The sequence below is a fragment of the Buteo buteo genome, chromosome 3 (genome assembly GCF_964188355.1).
Source record: "Buteo buteo chromosome 3, bButBut1.hap1.1, whole genome shotgun sequence".
Taxonomy (NCBI): Eukaryota; Metazoa; Chordata; class Aves; order Accipitriformes; family Accipitridae; genus Buteo; species Buteo buteo.
In genome coordinates this window covers 38,217,989-38,237,834 of record NC_134173.1, presented here as the reverse complement: position 1 = coordinate 38,237,834, position 19,846 = coordinate 38,217,989, and the positions used below count along the sequence as shown (strand labels likewise).

The 19,846-nt window shown below is 50.7% G+C and overlaps 1 protein-coding gene and 1 long non-coding RNA gene across 15 annotated transcripts in view; both read right to left on the bottom strand.

Moving 5' to 3' along the window:
* The window catches only part of CHD7 (chromodomain helicase DNA binding protein 7), a 134,468-nt gene extending 126,722 nt beyond the window's left edge, over positions 1-7,746 (bottom strand). For 4 of the 6 annotated variants that reach the window (XM_075023341.1, XM_075023346.1, XM_075023347.1 and 1 more), the window contains exon 1: positions 6,788-7,746. The gene's annotated coding sequence lies outside the window, so the exon portion shown is untranslated. Of the gene's footprint in view, positions 1-4,540; positions 4,645-5,277; positions 5,294-6,787 lie in introns of those variants that run through there. The other 2 variants (XM_075023342.1, XM_075023344.1) reach the window with 2 other exon arrangements.
* A 3,689-nt stretch (positions 7,747-11,435) lies between these two features.
* Positions 11,436-19,542, bottom strand: LOC142029071 (uncharacterized). Of its 9 annotated transcripts, none has more exons than XR_012649803.1 (3): positions 12,535-19,542; positions 11,985-12,044; positions 11,436-11,615 (listed from the first exon to the last, which is right to left on the bottom strand). It is a non-coding gene; the product is annotated as an uncharacterized LOC142029071 (long non-coding RNA). The 9 variants fall into 9 exon arrangements; XR_012649800.1 differs by having other exon boundaries at positions 11,985-15,189; positions 15,702-19,542; XR_012649801.1 differs by having other exon boundaries at positions 11,985-15,189; positions 15,719-19,542.
* Positions 19,543-19,846: the final 304 nt, after the last annotated feature.

The following is a 19,846-nucleotide window of genomic DNA, read 5'->3' as shown; positions in this document are numbered from 1 at the left end:
AACAAAACGTGAAACGACGAGAGGCCTTTCCTGTTCGAAGGGTCACGGAGACCCTTCGGAAGGCTGCCGGCCGGCTGCAGCCCCTGGCTCGGGCCCTCCGGTGCCGACCACCCCCTTTCCAGGCAGCCCCCAGGGTCTAACGTGAGACTTCATCAGGCTTTGGTGCAGCCAGCCAGCTCTTCCCACACCAACAACAGCACCCTCCAAGCTTTGGGTGGGAAGCGGTATTATTAGGAGTGGAAACGTGTGTTTATTTTGCAACGTACCCTAATTACCTAAGACTGGCAAGAAAACGCAACTCCACTAAGCAAACAGAGAGCAATATAAATTGGAAAGAAGATTAAAAACCCAATAGGAAAGGCACAATCTGAAGAGGAAGAAAAATATATGGGAAAGCTGGGGGGGGACTGGGGGTGGCAGAAAAGAGAAATAGAAATAAAAGGTTCAGATGTCAGAGCAGGACTGGTTTTGCTGGTAACAGGAATGATATTTTGTACATCTGACGTACACCTCCATAAAATGCTTTAAGAAGTGATGCTTGCTCTGTAGATAGAAGTCAAAGTAACTGTGGGTAGGCCAATTTCTTTCAAAAAAAAAAAATCACTAGGAAGAAATTTTAAAGCCAGATACCTGTTGCAGTTCTAGCAGTAAACAGAAAGCTCAACCGAACAGCTTAAAAAGCAGCTCAAGGACATTAAAATTAAAGTGCTTCCAGAACCATTCAGCACTGGATTCTCCACATGCTGGCTACTCCCAGGCAGGTAAGTTGCTGTGCTGCTCGCTATGATCACCGGCCCATATTTAAATGAAGCCTGAGCAGAATAACCTCTAGGATCAGGACCACAGACGTAAAATTTAATTTTCCTCTCAGAACCACTAGGAAGAAGGCAGACATTTTGGCTGCAATGACTTTTTCTAGACAATTGATTCTCGAAGTTATTTATTCCCCACCATTCCCCTCAAGGCCCTCTCGTCACAGCAATTGTCTATATCAGAGGAAGGTTGGACGCAGCTCCCATGAAAGCCAAGCAAAACCACACCCAAAATAGCTATATAGGTCACTACAAAGCAAAGCGAGCCCTACGTCATGCCAGCAAGGGCTTCTGGTTAGTTCCTATATGCCAATAAGCTTTCAAAGTCATGTGTAACAATGCTCTACTAATACAGTACCATATTTGATAATTAGCACTCCTTTACTGAATTTCAACTTTTAAATGAAAATGCTTAAATTAGAAGTAGTATCTCTCTCCTCCGCCCCCCAAGGAGAATGCATTCAGCGTAATGGCAGCAAAATAATCAGGATGTTTAGAAACCGCTACTGAGTTGCATTCGTGAAATGAGAGAACCCAATGGCACGAAGATCCTTGGTTTTGACTTGCCTTCTTCTAGGTGCATGTTTACATCTTTGAAAAGTCACAATGTTGGAAGCTAAGAGCTAATCAGCTTTTGTATACTTAAGAATATCCTTAAGAGCTTTGTTGTCATATTCAGGCGCTTGGAATGTGTCCTTTAGGTCACAGCCTCCTTTTTGTTTTTTGTATCATGCTTTCCAACCTCATTTTCCAAGTAAGAATTTCAGCGTGCAACTACGACATGGTATGTCCACAACCGCTGATCTCGGGTAAGATACGAGCCACTAAAAGTTACACTTACATTCTGTAAGCAGAAAGAAATCAAGAGGAAAACTCTTCCATCAGGTTTCAGTATCTTGTCAGAATCCGAATACAAACATGGGATGTTTCTGCATATTGTACCTCACTCCTTCCTCTGAAAGAGTTCTAAAAATAAATTATACTTGGAGCTTCCCTTTGCCTTTTTATCACTGCCAAACTACAGACAATATTTGAGACTCTCTTCCGTTAAAATCCAGCAGCTTGTATTTCTGCAAACAAGCTATTCACAGAAATATAAATTATGAGAAACGATGAAGTTAATGTCTGTCTTAATGATAAGGCTAAATAGATGTGGTAAATTAATACGATAACTTTTCTGTTGGAAAAGTGAAATCTAAAGCCTCACCTACACACAAAAGACTCATTTGTAAAAAAGACAGTTTAATTATTTACTAAAATTTGCAGTTTTCTCATGTATACAGGGAACATAAAAGTAACATAAAAGTATCACCCGTGTTACTTATGGGCATCAGTTAACCAGCTCATAAATCTGAGCAGTTAGTGATCTGTTTGTAGCGGACAAATACAAAAGCGTTTGGAAATCAGGATTTAAGGGAACTGGGTGAAGGAGGATGTTCAGGCACACACCACTTGTCACACACTTGCCTGTATCCTTGCCAGCTGTACAAATTTATTTGGTTACCCAAATAAACTCACTAGATTCACGAGAGCAAATACCAACCAGGAGATTCTAAAAACTTTCCCTCTGAAAATTAATGTAAAAGTAAGATGAATGGGAAATAAGGGATAGAGTTAAGGCATAGGATTCAAGGCAACGCATGTGTTTATCTCCACCCTCCTTCTTTCCGGTTACTTTTTTCCTCCTCCTCCCACCTTACCAACCCTTACGTATCACGCCACACACTAAAAACAAAACAAAAAACCAAACAGCCAGCTGCCATAGGATGCCACGGCTATGGCAAACCACAGAGTCTCACCACGAGATTTCAGCAGATTCTCTGAAAGCCTGCAAAGTTCCCATTACTCAGGCCTTCCACCTTTACCGAAAAACACATCGGGGTCGGATTTGGCCGTCTGTTAAGGTTTTAACGTGGCGTGGTATTCTCAACACTGCAGATTCTCCCCCAGCGAAGGGCCTAGGCCACGTCCCGGGCGCGGGGCACGGACCTGGCACGCAGCCCCGCTCCGCGCTGGGGCAGGATGGGGCCCCGACGCCGAGAGGCCGCCCGCCCCACGCCCGGACCGAGCAGCACGTCGCCTTCGCCAGTACACCTTTTCCAGCTTCGCCATCGGCCCCTTTCACCTTTACTTGCAAGTAACTCGCTTTACGCCTTAGCAAGTCCTCATGTTATTGGAGCGTTAACGGGAAATACCGGGGACGTTCGTCAAAAGCTTTTCGGTGCGAAACAGCAAATAACGCGCGTGAAAAAAAAGCTACGCTCTGGTTAAGTGACCCCGCTACGTGGACTGGGAAGTCTTTTCAGTGCTCCGTTGACCTAACTCTTCAGGTTTCTGCATTAACCAAATTTGAAAGAAAATGGTGACAACTCACACCTCCTGCCACTGTACAGACTTTTGACTGCAACAGAGAGTATCCTGCTAGACCTCATTTCGACCGGCATTTTCACAACACTACGTCCTTAGAAATTGTTTTTTCTAAAGGGACTGCATGATCTTTACCTACGATCAAAACTTTCCTTAATTACTGAAGAGGCAATAAAATCGTTTTGGGTTTCGAATCTGAGTGAGTTTTTTTCCGCTCTTTAAATAACCTAACCAAGTTTTACAAGTAATAGAAATATCATTACATTGCTAAATATTTAGTAAGATATTTGGTCAAATACAATTATCCAATTAGTATCAGTGAATCACTACTTCAGCGAAACTTGCAATCACAAGCATTTAACGCTCTTCTAAGAGCCTGTTCTACAGCTTTTATAATGATCTTTATATGTTCCTGATTTTAAAAAAAGCTCAAAAGAGACTGAAAACAAGCAGTTTAGGTTAACAGAAATGCAGGACGGGATGCATGAATCTGTGGCGCTTTCCAATGCTATAGTAGGGGAAATTTTGTTTTGTAAAACTGTTTCAAACTTCAAATGACGTCTCACACAAAAAATAATTACTTTTTCTAAGCAGTTGTGGTTTTATCCTAGAGGAAAATAGCACAGTATCAAAAGGATCTCTGCGAAACCCTGAGCACATTTACAACACCAAACAAGAGGAAACAAGCAACGTTCCCGCATTTAGTGGCTGGAGATAGGAAAATGTAGAGAATGTAATTGTTCTAGTCACCTGTTACAAACCTCAGAAACAAATGGTTAATTTTCCCCCTCGGACTGCATCTTATTTTAAAAGGCATTACTAGAATTTTTTCCGCTGCTGTTAAAAAGGCAGACCTCTCGGAAGAAGCCCTCTCTAACTATCTCCTCACCGTTAAGTTTGTCAGCAACCCTGCCGTCTAGACTGTGTTTTATGCAATGTGCTTTTTTTTCTTTCTTTTTTTTTTTTAAATGGAAAAAAAAAAACCAAAACCCAAAACCAAACCCAAAAACATGTTGGAAACTTTCAGGACAGAAACTAGAGAGCTTCAAAGTTCCTCTCTTAGCAGTGCCTAGCAATGGAAAGGAGAGAGTTCTGCAAACGTGCCCCAAGCATCCAGCTACATTTAGCTTTCAGCCTTTTTATTATCATTGTCAATGAATGGGCCCCAGTCAAATTAAAGCTGCCATTTTAGGTTAAAGACTAGAGAGCCTCTGTTGTGCAACAGCGAGACAAAAACACTCCAAGCGACAGATGCAGCACTCTTATTGGAAAACGATGGATTTCAACTTTTATAAAAAAATAAAAAAAAAATAGTAATTACCGATCATGCTTTTTAATATGAATTATATATTGATACTCACACATTACCGCAAACTAACGGGATTTATAATTGGCATAAATCAGCTACCCATGCTGCTAAGGTCATAGTCATTAAGATTTTTTTGCCGTCGTTAGAATGGATGATCTGTGAGGAAACGAACAGAAACATTTTTTGTTCAACTTGTTTGTTTGTACCTCCGCTAGTCCCACATACCACGAGAAAAGAAAAAAAGAAAAAGGGAAAAAAAAAAAAAAGGCAAACACATTCTCCCGAAAGCCATCTTCTAGGATAAACACAGCTCGCGATCTGCTTTGATGAAAGTAAAATCAAGACGCACATCGACACAGAAACAAACTTATCGCATCGAGGTTATTCTGATATTCCTCGAGCCAAAAATCCACGAAAGACCAAGTGGCTGGGGGGGGAAGGGGGGGGAGAAAGAGCTTCTCGCAAATGAAAAAATCGCCCTTTTCTGTAGTTGGAAGGCACGCTCAGTCCCTTCCCAAACGAAAACAAAGGCAGAAAGTGGGTAAGTGCGGGAGAGTTGCGCGGCGCGCCGAGCGGCCCCCGGCGATGGGAAGGGAACTCCCGGGCATCGCTACTTTCCTTTTGTCCATTGTCTGTTTAAAAAACAACTAGTTTAAGCCCGGGCGTGAGCGGGCTGTAGGAGTGAGCCGAGGAAGCCGGCTCCATTTCCAGCCCGTGCCCCACAGCCGCCACCCCCTTCCCAGGCACCCCGACCCCCGCACCCCCCCCCCCTCCGCCCCCGACACCCACCCGCGAAGGCCGGTCCGGCGGCGCGGGGCCCGCCCGGAGGGGCTCCCCCGGCGTGGGAGCGCGTCCCCCTGATGTAACGCTACCGGGATAAACGAAGGCAATGTAATGATGGCTGCTCATTGCCTGCAGCGCCTTCTCCCTGAGACTCACTAACAACCCTGCCCCCCTCCCCCCGCCACCGCACACACACACACGCGCGCACACGCACACGCGCTGCCCGCTCCCCGCACGCAGCGCCCGCCGCCGGACCCGCTCCGCGCCGCTCGCCGACCCCCCCCCCCCCCCCCCCCGGTCCGCCCTGACCGCTTGGCCTCAAACCACCTTTTTCCGCTCACCCTCAAAATGGCCCGGAACGGGGCGGGGGGGGGACGGGGACGGACGTGTGTGTGTGGGGGTGTGCCGGGGTGGGGGGGGGGGGGGGGCGCCCCGGCCCCGACCCCGGCCCCATGTGCGCGGCGGCGGCACAAACCCGCCCGCCCGCCCCGGCCCCGCGCCGGCGGAGCGAGGTGCCCGGCGGGGTGAAGCCCCTATTATGCGGCGTCCGCCGGCACCGCTCCGGCGGCCTGAGGTAGCGTCCTCCCTTCCCTTCCCGTCCCCTCCCTCCCTGCCCCCCGCTCCCCTTTCTTCTCCGGCCGCCGGAGAGCGCCGGCCGCCCCCTGCCCCCTCCCGCCGCCGGGGCAGGACGGTTCCCCCCGCCGTGCGCACCGGCGGCCGGAGCGGCACCTCGTGCTCCCGCCTCCCTCCTCCTCCTCCTCCCTCCCCGCCCGCCTTCCTGCCGCCCGCCGCCACCCACCGCCCGGCCTCCGCTGGGGGTGCCCCCGCCGCGGCCCGGCCCCGGCCCCGCCGACCCATGTGCCGGGCGCGGAGCGCGGCGGCGGGCGGGCGGGCGGGCGGGGCGGTGCCGGGCCGGGCCGGGCCGTGCGCGGCGGGGAAGCGCCCTCACTTTGTTAGCGCTTGTTGTGCCGCCGCGGCCGCCGGGAGCCGTCAGCGTGGTCAGCGGGGGAAGCGCTCCCGCGGCCATCCCGGCCGGCGCTGGGCCCCACCGCCCCCGCCCGCCGTCGCGCAGTTTCGCTCAACTTTTCCCGGATTTTTAGTCACCCTCCAAACTTGCGGAGCGGAGCGCGGGGGGGGGGGGGGGGGGGGGGGGCGGACGGCGGGGAGGGGAAGAAGGGAAGGGGAAGGGGCGCCGCCGCTCCGGCTCCCCGGTGCCCTCCCCTCCCCCGAGGCGAGGCAGGCTGCCGGCCGGCCGCAGCACAACAAAAAGCCATTTACACCCGGGGAAGTGCCCCGCTGAGACACCACCCCCCCACCACCCCCCCCCCGCCCCGCCTCGCCCGGAGCCGCGGCCGGGCGCAGCATCCCCCACCCACCCCCCCCACCGGCAGCGAGCACCCCCGCTCCGCTCCGCGCCCCGCCGGGGACGGAGACCTGCCGCGGGTCTCCGGCTGCATGGCCGGCGCCCTCCCCTGCCTCCCTCCCTCCGCGCCCAGCGAGGTGCGGGGTCACTCACCGGGCCGGTGCGTGGCCGTCGAGGGCCGTCGGGGACCGGTGTCCCCCGCTCGCTCCCTCGCTGCCCTCCGCCGAGGGGCCGGGGAGGAGGAGGGGACACGCTCCGGAGTTGGTGCCGCCGGCCGGGGGGGTGGGGAGGGGGGGGCGAGGCGGGGTGCGGGTCGCGCACACACACACACACACACACACGCACACACACGCACGCACGGAGTTGCTCGCTCGCACCGGGGCTGGGCTAAGAGGGGAGGAGGGGGATCCCTGGCCGGGGCGGGCGGGCGAAGGAGGGGTGGAAGGGAGGGGAGGGAGAGGAAGGGTCAGCGCGGGTCTCGGGTAGTTTCGGGGTCTCCGCCGGGTCCCGGCTCCGCTTCGCTCCTTTGTGTAATTTCACTCGATTCAAGTTTAATCCGATAGTTCCCGAGCGAGCGAGGGAGCGAGCGCGCCCGCCGGAGCCGAGCCGAGCGCGACACCAGCCAGCCAGGCGGCTGCCGCGGCTGCCGCCCCCTGCGCCCGCCCGCCCCCGCCTCCCCCCTCCCTCCCTCCGCCCGCCGCCACAAGGCGCGCCCCCGACACCGCCCCCTCCCCGGGGGCGAGCGCCGCCGCGCGCCCCGCCCCCCCACGACGTCACCGCCCCGCCCGGCATAATTTATGCAACGGGGAGGGACGGGGGGGGGGGGACGACGACGACGAGGAGGAAAAAAAAGAAAATAAAAAGAGGGAAGGGAGAAGAAAAAAAAAAAAAACCCACAACAAAACCCCGGCACCGGGCGGGGGAGGGGCGGGGGTCACTAACCTCCCCGCCGCCCGGCCCGCCAGCGCCCCGCCGGGGCTCCTGCCGCCGCCGGGCGAGGAAGCGCTGCCGCGGGGCGGGGGACGAGGCGCGGGGCACGGCGTCTTCCGTGCGCCTCGCCCGCCGCTCCGCCCCGTCTGCCGGTGACCGGGGGCGGGGAAGGGGGGGGGTGGGGAGCAGCCCCGCTCCGCGGGGTCAGCGCCGGGCCCGGCCGCCGCGGCGCGTCCCGTCCCGGGAAACTCCCGGTGAAGCCCGGGGGCGTGGGGTGGGTGTCTCTGTGTCACTGCCGCGCTTCAAACTTCCCAAACGCGGCGGCGAAGCGAAACCGAGAGGCGCCCCGGCAGGCTGCCCGGCCCCCCGCGGCCTTGCCCCGGCCCCGGCCCCGGCCCCCGGCCTCGGTCCCCGGCCGAGCAGCGCGCGCCCGCCCGCCGCTCTCCTCCCGGCCGCCGGGGCGAGGCGAGGCGAGGCGGGGCGGGGCGGGCGCAGCGGGTAGGATCGCTCGAGTCCGGCGATTTCGGGTGGACTTTGTCCCCAGCGGGTCGGGTTCTCCGAGGGAAGCGGCCATTAAGCGCTGCCCGCCGCGGCAGCGCGCCGCTCTGCCCCCGCCGCGCCGGCACCGCCACCGGCACCGCGACCGGGACGGCTGCCGAGCCCTGCCGCTGTCGTGTTTGTAAGGCGTACCTTCAAAGTCGTGATACAAACCGAAACAAACTCATTCCGTAAGTAAATTGGACAAATCCCACCAAAAAGTGATTACCAGTAGCACGCTTAACGGTCTTCCCTGCATCGCTCTGGAAACTAAATAAGCGTCTTAAAAGTATAAAGAGATTAAAATGTAAACCCAGTGTAAAGACACTCCGCGTTACAGGAATTTTCAGCGAGTCATTTGACGAGATAACTTTTTACCATCATTGTTTGTAGCAGGTCGGAGAAGGGAAAACAAAGGTCATGTGCTGCTGAGCAGGGGCACCCTCCCCCTCCTGCTCCCTCCGCGCCTTTTCAGGGGGCCGCGTGCTGCACCCACGCTCGTACCTCTTCCGTGGGAAAGCGAGAAGGCGTCTTCACAGGATCTCGCACAGGTTTTGCTCTGCAGTCTCTTAGCACGCAGTTTACCAAGCCGGGAGCTGGACCCGGACAACGTGGATGTCAAAAGCTCTTCTCGCTTCTTGGGTCGTCGATCCAGGCATCCGCGGCAGTGCTGCGGCCGTGAGGGCCGCTACAGCCACAGAAACATTTCAGGCTTCTCCGGAGCAAGTCTGAAACTCTCCCGCGTCGTGTCGTTTGCGTCTGGCCTACTCAGTCTCTCTTGGGTTTAGGGGGGAAAGCACCTTTTCGGGAGAAGGGCCGGTTTGCGGATAGAGAGGCGTCACCTCCTCCCATGCAGCCGGGCCCGTGCAGTCACGCAGAGAGGGGCCAGCGACCAGGGAGGTGACACTGTCCCATGCTCTCAACTGAAAAACGTCTTGAAAAGCTGATAGCACGTGACAGTGCGGTATAATACGTTCCCTGTTCTTCACCGTGGTCTTCCATAAAGTTAAAAATAGCAAGTGGAAATAGCATTTAAAAAAAAACTTTGAAGCAGCACATGCCCCAAGTATACCTTCACCAAATTTGCTCAGTTTACGATCGTTCTATTTTTAGTGTGCATTTCTCTACTTCGTGGGGAAAAAAACCACCCACCCCACCCCCCCAAAACAACCCAAACCCTACACAGGTATCCTCCCAAGTTACTAAATGTAATCAGTTTCAGTTTTCTCTTGCAGTATGTTGACAGACCAGAGAGTAAACAGCCTAGAAACACTTACCCACAAGTCCGTTTTTCTGTGCGTATCATTTAACTGCGCCCCTAATCTGGCAGCCAAGCACCCTGGCATAGCGCAAACCCACCTGGAACTCCCCTTGCTTTCAAAGATTTAAGTTCTCCAAGATTTAGGGGCAGGAGAAACTCATTCTGAGACCAACCGCCAGCAGCCTCGCTGCTCCCCCTAGAAACTTGTTTCAGTTTCTTGTTGAGCAGAAATCAGATTGCAAAGCTTCCGAGCATGAGAAGTGTTTAAAGAATATCATAGAGACAGGGTAAGACAATCAAAGACATGCAGCATTTCTTTAAAAAAGTAATATATTAGTATGGCACCAGTAACGAGGGGGGACACATGTAGGCGCTTAGTTAAATGTTTGTTCCAAGGGAAAAAAAAAAATAAAATGCCCCTGTCTCTAGTGCATGCCTCTTGCTGAAGGCACAGAACCAGCTCCTCGGGTCCCACAAATCATCCTCAGGCCATGGCCTATGAAATCAGCTGGCTTACTGCTTGGGTAATAAAAATACGAAGGGAGTCTCCCAACGTTTTCCAACCTTAGAAGAAACAGAATCTGCAAATGGCACTTTGACAGAACGGGAAGAATTACGGCCGCTCTCCAACTCCTCAGCAACGATAGGAAATGGAGTAAGAAAGCGCTGCAGGGGTTTCACCACTCCAAGGTGGGATGCGGTCCAGGTGCGGCACATGTCCACACACATGCGTACTCAACGGTTGCTACGGAGGAAAAAGTTTTGAAACCTTAACTCGTGCTTCAGCCAGTGCCCAAAGAGAAAATCCCAACTCCCCGAGTTACCAACAAGAACTTTGCAGCTCCATAGCAGAGCGAGGAAATGGCAACATGGCAGTCTTCATGATTAACCTTACTGGTAACAGCTTATTAAAATATCCAAGAGATGACAGGGATGAAAATTCACTTGTAGCCACCCAGCCCTTTGTACACTGTTGGGACGAAGTAATCCATCTGATGTAGGCAGCCATTTGGCTCACAGATTAGAAAGTATTTGCATTAATGGCTGAGAATTTCAACAGCAGTTGCAGAGCAAGGGTACGGGTACCAACAAAACCCCAATGAATTGCTACACTTCACCTAACTAGGTAAACTTTCAAGGTGGGGATAGTTTGTACAAAGCTGAGCAAGTCACTGTGTATGACAGGCTTAATTACACAGAGATAAGTTAATGTACTCCGTAAGAAGTACAGCACAGAGACTACCAAGTAGCATTTACATCCGTTTTAAAACAGCAGTATTACAAAATGCAAATGATTTAGTATCACATGAAGATACAAAGGAAGCTTATTTATTCAGCAGACTTTGAAGAACCAGCATCTGTTTTAACAGGCAGGTACAGTGAAACACGGTCTTAAGGTCCAGATGTTGTCACTTGCGAAGGCAGCAGGTGACACCTCACGGTGCTGAGTCCCCACGCGAGATGTGCGCAGGTAGGCCTTGGGGCCACACGGCCCCAGCAGTCTGCGCCTCATTCCTGACAGCCCAGTCCAGCTACGTGGCTTGTCTGCGAGCTGCTAATGCTGAGGACTGTGCACAGAGAGCTCGCAGCAACCCACCCTGCTTGAGAAAAGCCCCTCTTAACTACATCCGCCTGCTCAGCACTCCGATGGTCCAAACTGTGCGTCGGTGCCGACAGGAAGGACCTGTGCCTGTGCCATACCCTCCAGCTGCCTTCTTCCAAAAGGCTTTTTTGCTTTGATGAAGGAACTTGCAGCTCCCGAGGAAATTCTGCACAGATGTACCCAAACCTCAACAACCTCTCATCTCACAGCCTTTCTTTTACTTCTGTTTGTGCAAGGAGAGATGCGGAACTGCACCAGGAACCCGAGCTTGTGCTTGGAGTAGCTGCCCTCCAAGCACTTCAGGCTTGGTATTCCGGATGCCATTTTGCGGCCTCAGACGAGCTAAGGCATCACGTTTTGTCCCACGATCGCTGCGAAGTGGCTCTGGAATTACACAACCCTGACACACACTCACATTCTATTCATCTCTGAACATTGTTTTGGCCAAATGAAGTGAAAAAGACAAACGGTTTCTTTTTCTTTCACAAGTGCCAGTTTTACTCAAAGTTTCTCAAAAATAAGGCAGCAATGGAAGCACACAAGACAGAGGGTGAAGTGGCCAGAAGGGTACAGACGACAATGATGTGCCATATGCTAAAGGAAAGTAATACTCCTTTTTTAGAAGAAATTGTTCACCAACGTACAGCACGCTGAAATACCAAGAACACATGGATTTTGGTTAGTACCAGGAAGCAGTAGACTCCTATCAGAAAGAACAACCTTAACGATTTCAGCTGAAAAGCTAAAAGCGTTAGAAATACAAGTGCTACAAGGAGCCACCCTGTGGCACCAGAAAGCTAAGGGAACAGAGGGCAAGCCAGGGTAGACACTTGTGTGGGTTGGGGTTTTTTTTGTTTTGTTTTTTTTTTTTCTCTTGAAACTCAGGCCAGCCGGAGTGACAAAAGCTGGAACTGGCCCAAACAGCCACTTCTGTGGCAGGGAACTCCTCAGCTGAGGAACTGAACCAGAAAAGCAGAGGGGCAGCAAGCTCCGGCAGCTCGTGTCCAGATGCCACTCACCTGCCATGCCTTACAGGAGCAAAGCTCTCTGAGGGACGTCGGCGTTCCCCCCGCCTCACCCTTGGGAATTCAACAACAAGAAGAAGAATTAATACTACTCCCAAAATTAATTCTTTTCTGTTGAAGTTTTCTGATACAGTAATCTCTCTCAGAACAAGGATAACATGTAGCTCTCTCAAGGCTAACTTAAGGACATAACCAAAGACTTTAAGGAGGGAATAGGTAGCTGGAAATGCTACCTGAGACAGCACATCGTGACTCGTCACTGTGGGTTGCGTGGGTACACATATAGTTGTGGGCAGCTGCCCCGAACCTGCCAGCATTCTCCCCCTCAAGTCTTTTGGACACACTGCCCGGGTACTGCCACTTACCCGTGACTATCTGTACAGCTGGAAGGCAGCACCCACTGAAGTGCCAGCGGCACAGAGGCGATAAACAACTCGCTCTCCTTCCCAAACAGACTCGCTGCTTAGTTTACCAAAGTAAGAGGCAGGATCGCTTAGCTTTCCATCTAAATTCTGATTTAACAGGCCAGTGCCCGACTGCTCACCTCAGCCCCCCAGTTCCCATTACTACTGAAGACACTTGGTTACACAGGCCACCTCTTTAACCAGGAACAGTAGCGAGTTCTTGTAAAAATGGAGCAACACCAGGGAACTGACCTACTCCACAGTATCCCTGCTCCTGAGGACGTTTGCTCTTGGACTGTGACATGAACTGACAGTTTCACGGTCGGTTTTGTTTTCACCGTGCAGAAGCAGCATTAAGGGCTCCCATTTCCATCTTTGGCGGCTCAGTAGAACGTGCCTCTTCTTATATGGAGAGACACAGCTATCACAGCGCTGACAATTTCTGACCTTTGTCCTTAATAAATGGAAGGCTTCATATCTAAGAATGAAGTCACACACTCAACGAAACTATCAGCTGACATAAAAATACGGCAACTCATCTGCTTAGCAACACAAGCTGCCACCAACATCACTTCCTTCTTAAATACAAAGTTCAGTTCACGGGCTCCACCCTGACTCAGAGCCGCCTGTAAAATTGGATCTGACTCGCCGAGAGGTCACGTCTCCTCGCTGTGAGCAGGACTTTCCACAGCAGCTATATTTCACTGCAACTTCCCAACGCGCAGCCCAGGGGAGGCAGGGAGGGAGGGAAACGCCGCTGCAGTCGCAGAGTTCACCTGCCAAGGAAGTGAGGCGCTGACTTTCACGTTCCCATTCAGCTTTCCTTCAAGACAAGATTTTTCAGAGCAGGTACTGAATAACTTGTGCCTTCTGTGGACTGGGGAGCAAGAGGGATCCGTCACGATTATTTCCTGGGTTTGCACATGCAAGGAGCACCCAGGTGTGACATTCTCTGACACGGTCAGAAATACCTGTGCATGTTTGTTGTTACTTGTTTTAAAATGGGAGGCAATTCAAAACCCACAGCCAAACACACATTTATAATATCCTTGAAAAATAATTATAAACTTGGCATTTTTGCTGCTTACATTCATTGAGAAAAAGATATGTTTAAAATTGTTTCTTTAAACTGTTACACTACAAATGCAGTAAGGAACACCTTAAACCCATGTATAAAGTTTTATAACTTTTCCATGTATTTTTTTGTAAATGCTTCATAAAGTTGCAAGTCAACCACAGTTAAAAAAAAAATTCATTTACTTACATAGTTAAGTTAGATGTGACTTCTCTCTGATTCTTTTTCTATTCTGAAAGAGGATCAACTAATGGGATGATACCGTTTTCTCATTAAGCTCAGGTCCACTCCCCTCCCTGCTTGGTAAACTTCTAGGAAGAGGACTGAGAGGGATCTGAAGAGACCATCTGGTGTCCCCCGGCCGCACAAAGACAGGATAAAGTAGCCCCAGACAGTCCCCAACAGATGTTTGTCTAACCTGTTCTTAGAAACCCTCCGTGAAGCAGATACCCGAATTTCCTAAGTAGCTTGTTCTGGTATTTCACTATAACGATTTAAAAGTTGTTGTTGCATCTCCCTGCCACTCTCCTAATATCCAATTTAAATCATCCTCCCACCCTCCTAATATCCAATCTGAGACATTTTCCCTCTGTACAGATCTGATTTATCTCATCTTTCCCCCAGCATTCAAAAACAGTTGATCAAACCTCTTTCAACCTTTCGGACATTGGAAAATTTATCCAATTCCCTCTAAAAATCACTTTTCAGGCTCAACAACCTCCCTTCTTTCACCATTTCCTTTTATATTCTACATCTCTTATGTTTTCTTGCCCTGTCCTGTACTTTATTTTTCAGCACAGAACATGAAACCAAAGGCAATATGGCAGTTGAGGCCTTACCAGCTCTTAGTGGAATCATCTTTACATCTTTCACTATGACTTACATATGCCACCTATTGATAAATCCTAAGAGAGCATTGCATTTTGCAAAAGCAGTGCATTGTCCATTGCTATTTTGTTAGTGATTCTCTACAAACTCCCCATTTACCATCTACCTTGATTTCTCCAAGAAACTGACAATTGTTTTCACTTTTGCATTTACTAAGTTCATTTTGATTTCTGATCATCCATAGTGGTCACCATCCTCCCAGCTTGGTGTAATTGAGACGTTTCATAAACGTGCTCTGCATTACATCAATCCATACTATTCTTTGTGTTTCCTTACAGCGGATTTATCACAGTAGTATCTTGGTGCCTCACAGCAAAGTAATTGGCAACGTCTCTTCTGTCTCTTTCCCTATCTTGTCCTTTCTCTCTCCAGAAAGGTGTGCATGGAAAATTTGGTTTCAGAAGGACACAGGGACATACATAAAATCACTGTACATTTATACAGAGAAAAAGTAAAATAAATTGTTCCTTCCACCATTTCAGACCCACCCCTAGAAAACGCTCTCATACATAGTTAAGTTTAAAGCTTATGGAAGACTTCTGCTGCAACAGAGTAGCGGAGTTGCTAGCTGTGGTCTTCATTTCACTGGGACAGAACGCTTAAAGGGAAGGACCAAAACTCTGAATATGAATCAATACTCTATGGAAACAGCATAATATGGAGGAAAAGGGTAACACACTCACGCTGTAGCCTGCAATAATTATTGTGGGTAGTGGGACATGCAAGAAGTGTGAGATACAGTCAGCAAACATGTAAGGACTTAAACTTACGCGTGTGATCTTCACAGTTTCTCACAATCCAGCTGAGTGCGTATGCCTTGTGCAGCAGCTCACTGCAAGAAAAGAAACAACTGCCTGGCTAAGTAGAGTTTGATCATCCAAGTATTTAGAACAACGCACAATTAATTGAACCCTACAAATACTAAAACTGAATTTAACAAAATGTACTCTGGTAATACCAACTCACAGATAAAGGAACACCTCACTTCATGCATACATTTCGCAGGGGACATGCTAGATCCAATTCCATGAGATGCTGCGTACTTGTCATTTGTGCTGACATGATTTGAAAGTAGAGGTGTTCAATACCACTCAGTGCCAATCGTGAGGAAATAAATCTAGAGCTACAGGTCAGCGTTAAAAGTACCACCACCACGAGCAGACACCTCACTCTGTATCCCTCCTTTTCTGTTTCCGTCTTGCATAAATATCTAACATTTGTCTTATCCTTAAAGAGGAATACCTCAGTTCTGCAGTGCCGAGGGAACTCCCCTGAAAACCTGCCAGAAACTTACCTTTCCTATGCACACGTATGTTTATACTTTAGGTATTACAAGCAACTTACACAATCATTATATTTACTTGTACATTCTTGGCAGATGAACAGAACTTGCTTATTTCAGTTAAGCCAGAAAGACCTCATGTCTTCATCCTGTGGTTGCAGAGGAGGGAGGGGATGTGCACTGCATCCATAACGCCACAGGTCACGCTTCGTGGGCTGCACACTTAAGCAGCGCTGCACTGAATGGCACAACTTTTAAGCAATGGACCAACTGTTCTCTCTCTTAAAAAAAATGCAAGCCAGAACATGCTGTATTTTTTGCATTCAGAGCAGAGATTATATCACAGCTTCTGAGGCGGCAGGGTTTTAACTGAAGCTTGTCTAGAACTTAGCAGAAAAGTTATAAAACAGTTGCTAGAAGGTGAAGACAACAGATACAACGTTAGTACTAATATTCATCGTTTAATCTTTGGTGTAGTAGGTTATCAACATGACTTTTGAGTCAGAACACTGCAGATGCTGTCATTTTTTAATTGTAATAAATAACTTGCACACACCACATCCACCTTGCATTCTGCAGGGAAATAAGAAATGTTGGCAAGGGAGCTAAAAAGCCCAAACACGATGGCAGCTGTACTGATGCCAACCTCTTAGAAACAAAATTTAATAATGCATAAAAGCTGCTCATTTTCTTTAGAGGTAAGCTTAATTTTTTAAGTTACATTTGCTGTTGTATGACCGCCGTAAGTTGATGTGCTACGTTATATACAAGGAAACTCCCCAGAACATCAATGAATCAACATAAGTAAAGGTAGATATTCTACTATCTTGATCAAATGACCACAACTCTTTTACATTTGCAGCTTAGTCTGAAAGGCAGGCAGTTCTCAGGGCCTGGATGACAAGGAAATTGCAGCAGGACAGAGGGAGGAGCAGGAAAAGGCCCACTTCCACCTGGAATTGCTTTTTATAAGCCTCCTTGCTACGGAACAGGCAATCCCAGTGCTTACAAGGATTACCCCATGGGAGCCTTGCTGACAAAGGCACAAATACATAGTTCATTCTTGATGCTGGAAAAAAAAAAAAAGGGAGAGCCTTCAGAGAAATAAAGAGAGGGATCATCTGTTCAGTTCAACACGCTGGAAAGACGTTTCTCTGTCACAACTCTTCACAGAGATTCAAGGCTAAGCAAGCTGCAGGTTCCCAAATAGGAGCAGCAGCAGTTATTGCAATAAAAGGATCAATGTACGTGGGCCTTGGATTTTTGTCAAGCAGAAAATATACTTACACGCGGAAGTTCTCCAGCGCCAAAGACAGCAGCACATCTAACACTTTATGCTGTCCTAGGTCTTTTTTTACATGTTTATACAAAGTCACAACGGTAACGCAAGGGTTATCATCAAAGCCAGTAAGTCCTTAAACTTTCCTACCAATCCGTAGAAACAATCTGAAAAACAAAGATACCACTACACACACACCCCTCCAAGTACTGAAAAAATTACAGGCGATACTATTTTTAAACCCTCACTCTTCTTTACCCTAGTCTAAATGCCATAAAATCCCAGTAGCTTGAACTGCTCTAAGAATTTAAAACCTATCATTCACCTCAAACCGTACGTTTTACTACACATTTTTCACCTCCTTTAAAAATGAAAACCCTGGTTCAGCTTTTAGCAGAAGTGAGACTCTTGCTTCACCATGATTAGATGTAAGTAAAGGAAAACAAACAAACGAACTTGGGGCCTAATGTTGTCGACACTTGCTCCATACACAGTGCTTTACTTGGTACTTCTCAGTGTACCAGCACACGTGGTATTTTTTGCAAGATCATGGCCTTGTTTTGGTACAACACAATCAAGACAATTTTTACAAGGTCAGAAAGTTGGAATAAGACGAAACAAAACCCAGGCCGGTTGTGTCTGGAATCAATTAGGCTTATGTGCTTTTCAGATGGTGCTTGCCTTTCTATTAAATAGTATTTCAATGTATACATACTATTAGTGTGTACCTAAAAGTATGCATTGCATACAATATGTTTCTCCATTTATTTAAACACACCTAAAATAGGGACATGAGGAGGTCAAAAAAGGAGAAGAGGTATTCATCTGTGAGTGTTGAAACGGTTTTGAGTTTACAGTTTAGTTGTCTGCCTCCTCAATGACAAACTGCAGAAGGGCCAAATGTCCAGGCATGCCTGCGGTGTACCCTACCTGTCCAAAAAGCAAATTAAAACTGAAGGAGTTGTCCAGGCAAATACCGACTATGCCCACTGTCAACTTCTAAGCACTTCATAGAGTTTTAAGATTTAGAGCAAAAAGAAAACATTATTTTATCCTTCAAGATGTAACTTTACTGTCTAAGCATCACATTTAGTATGGAATTGTCCACAGAAGACTTCAATTAATGAAAAGGTGACTTTCTGGGGAATTTTTATTTTCTCTACATTGTTTTTTCTCTAGATGAGGCCAGTCTAGTTTATACTAAAATTAAAGCCAGTATCAGTACAGAAGGCATGTACAATCCAGACAGATTCTTGCTGCATTCACAAGTAAAGTAGGTGACAGTAAAAATGTTTACTTGTTGCTGATGTTGTGAAAACATTTACAGACATAAAACTTCAATTGTCTAACCAGTTAAAGAGCAAAATATTTGCCTTCACCGCTTCTTTTCTCACCTTCATTTTGCTGAGTACAAAAATAAAGTGAAAGAACGTGTTCTTCCTCTGCTGCAGTAACTTTTTAACTCCAGAAGTTGAAATTTTGGAGATAGCATTAAAAACGCAGTCAAAGAAGTCAAAACCCTCAAATTTCCTATTATTTTTCTAAGGAGAATAGCTGTATCGTGTCTTTACCGTAAGCAGCCGGTCCCAGAGCTGGCTAGGAACCACAACACACAGGTCGGCGACGCTTCAGCTGGAGCTGGGTCAGAGGAAGGACTCTGTGACGGGCTCCCAGGAGGCTGGGCAGGGGAAAGGGGAGCGCGACAGGCTGGGTTGCCCTTGCAGCCCCAGGTTGCGCGGAGTCATTTTATTGCTGAAGTCACACACCCCCCCCCACCTCCTTGTGCTCGCACAACAGCTCGCGTAGCAAGGGGAGGACGCTCACCGCCAGCGAGGCTGCCTGCAGAAAGCCTTCGCCGAACCGGCGAGCGCAACGCTAAGGGGAGTCCCGCGGACGGTCCGAAGAAGCGGCCTGGCTTCACTACGCCAACGGCTGCCTCGGTCATCGTCACGCCGAGGGACTCGGACTCCACGCCCAAGGCGCTGACCTGACTTCGTGCCCCTGGCTGCTCTCAGCTGGGGGAGGACTCCTCAGGCTTCTCGGCGCTCTCGCTCTGGGAGGAAACCTCACCTTCTCCGGTTCAACCCTCTCCGCCGGACCGGGCTTCGGCCGCGCTCCTCCGCGGCGGCGCCTTCCCGCCGCCGAGCGCGAGCAGCCCCTCGCCTCCCCCGGGGCTCGCCTGACGAAGCCCTGCGGCGCCGGACCCGCGTCCTCGCGCCACCGCCATCCATCTACCGTCACCGCGACTCCCCCGGCAGTCCCAGCCGGGCTCGCGCCCAGGGAGACGCTCCCGAGGACTCTGGCCGACGTGGGGAAAGGCACCCCGACGCCTCGCCTCCCCTCGGCCCCTCTCCCGGCCCAGGGCCGCCGCCGAACAACCGCCTCAGCGCACCCCCCCCAGCCCCGCCGGGCGGCCCGCGGAGGCCCCTCGGGACTGGGGCAGCGGGGCGGACAGGCGGCGGCTGCCGCGGGGAGGAGGGAGCGGCCGCCGACAGGCGCCTCGCAGGGCGGCGGCGGGGGGGGGGGGGGGGGGAATGGCGGCCGGACCCCGCCCGCGCCGCCGCCCGCTACCTGCGCCCCTCCCCCCGCGGGACGCAGGTTGCCGTGGCGACGGCCGCGCTCAGGCGCCGGGCCGGGCCGGGCCGGGCCGGGCCGCCCACCCCCCGCGCAGGGCTGCGAGGGAGCCACCGGCACGGCACGGCACGGCCCTCCCCCACCGCCTCCCCGCCGAGCGCCCCCTCCCCCCGCCCCCCAGGGGGAACCCCCGCCCCGCCCCCTCCCGCGGCGACAGGCGCGACCGCGGCCACGGCCGCCCCGCCCCGCCCCCCACCACCGGCCCGCTCCGCGCGACGTCACCCCGGCCGGGCTTTCCTTCCCCTGACGGCGACTGCCCGGCCGCGCTGATTGGCCGCGGCCGCCGGCAAATGG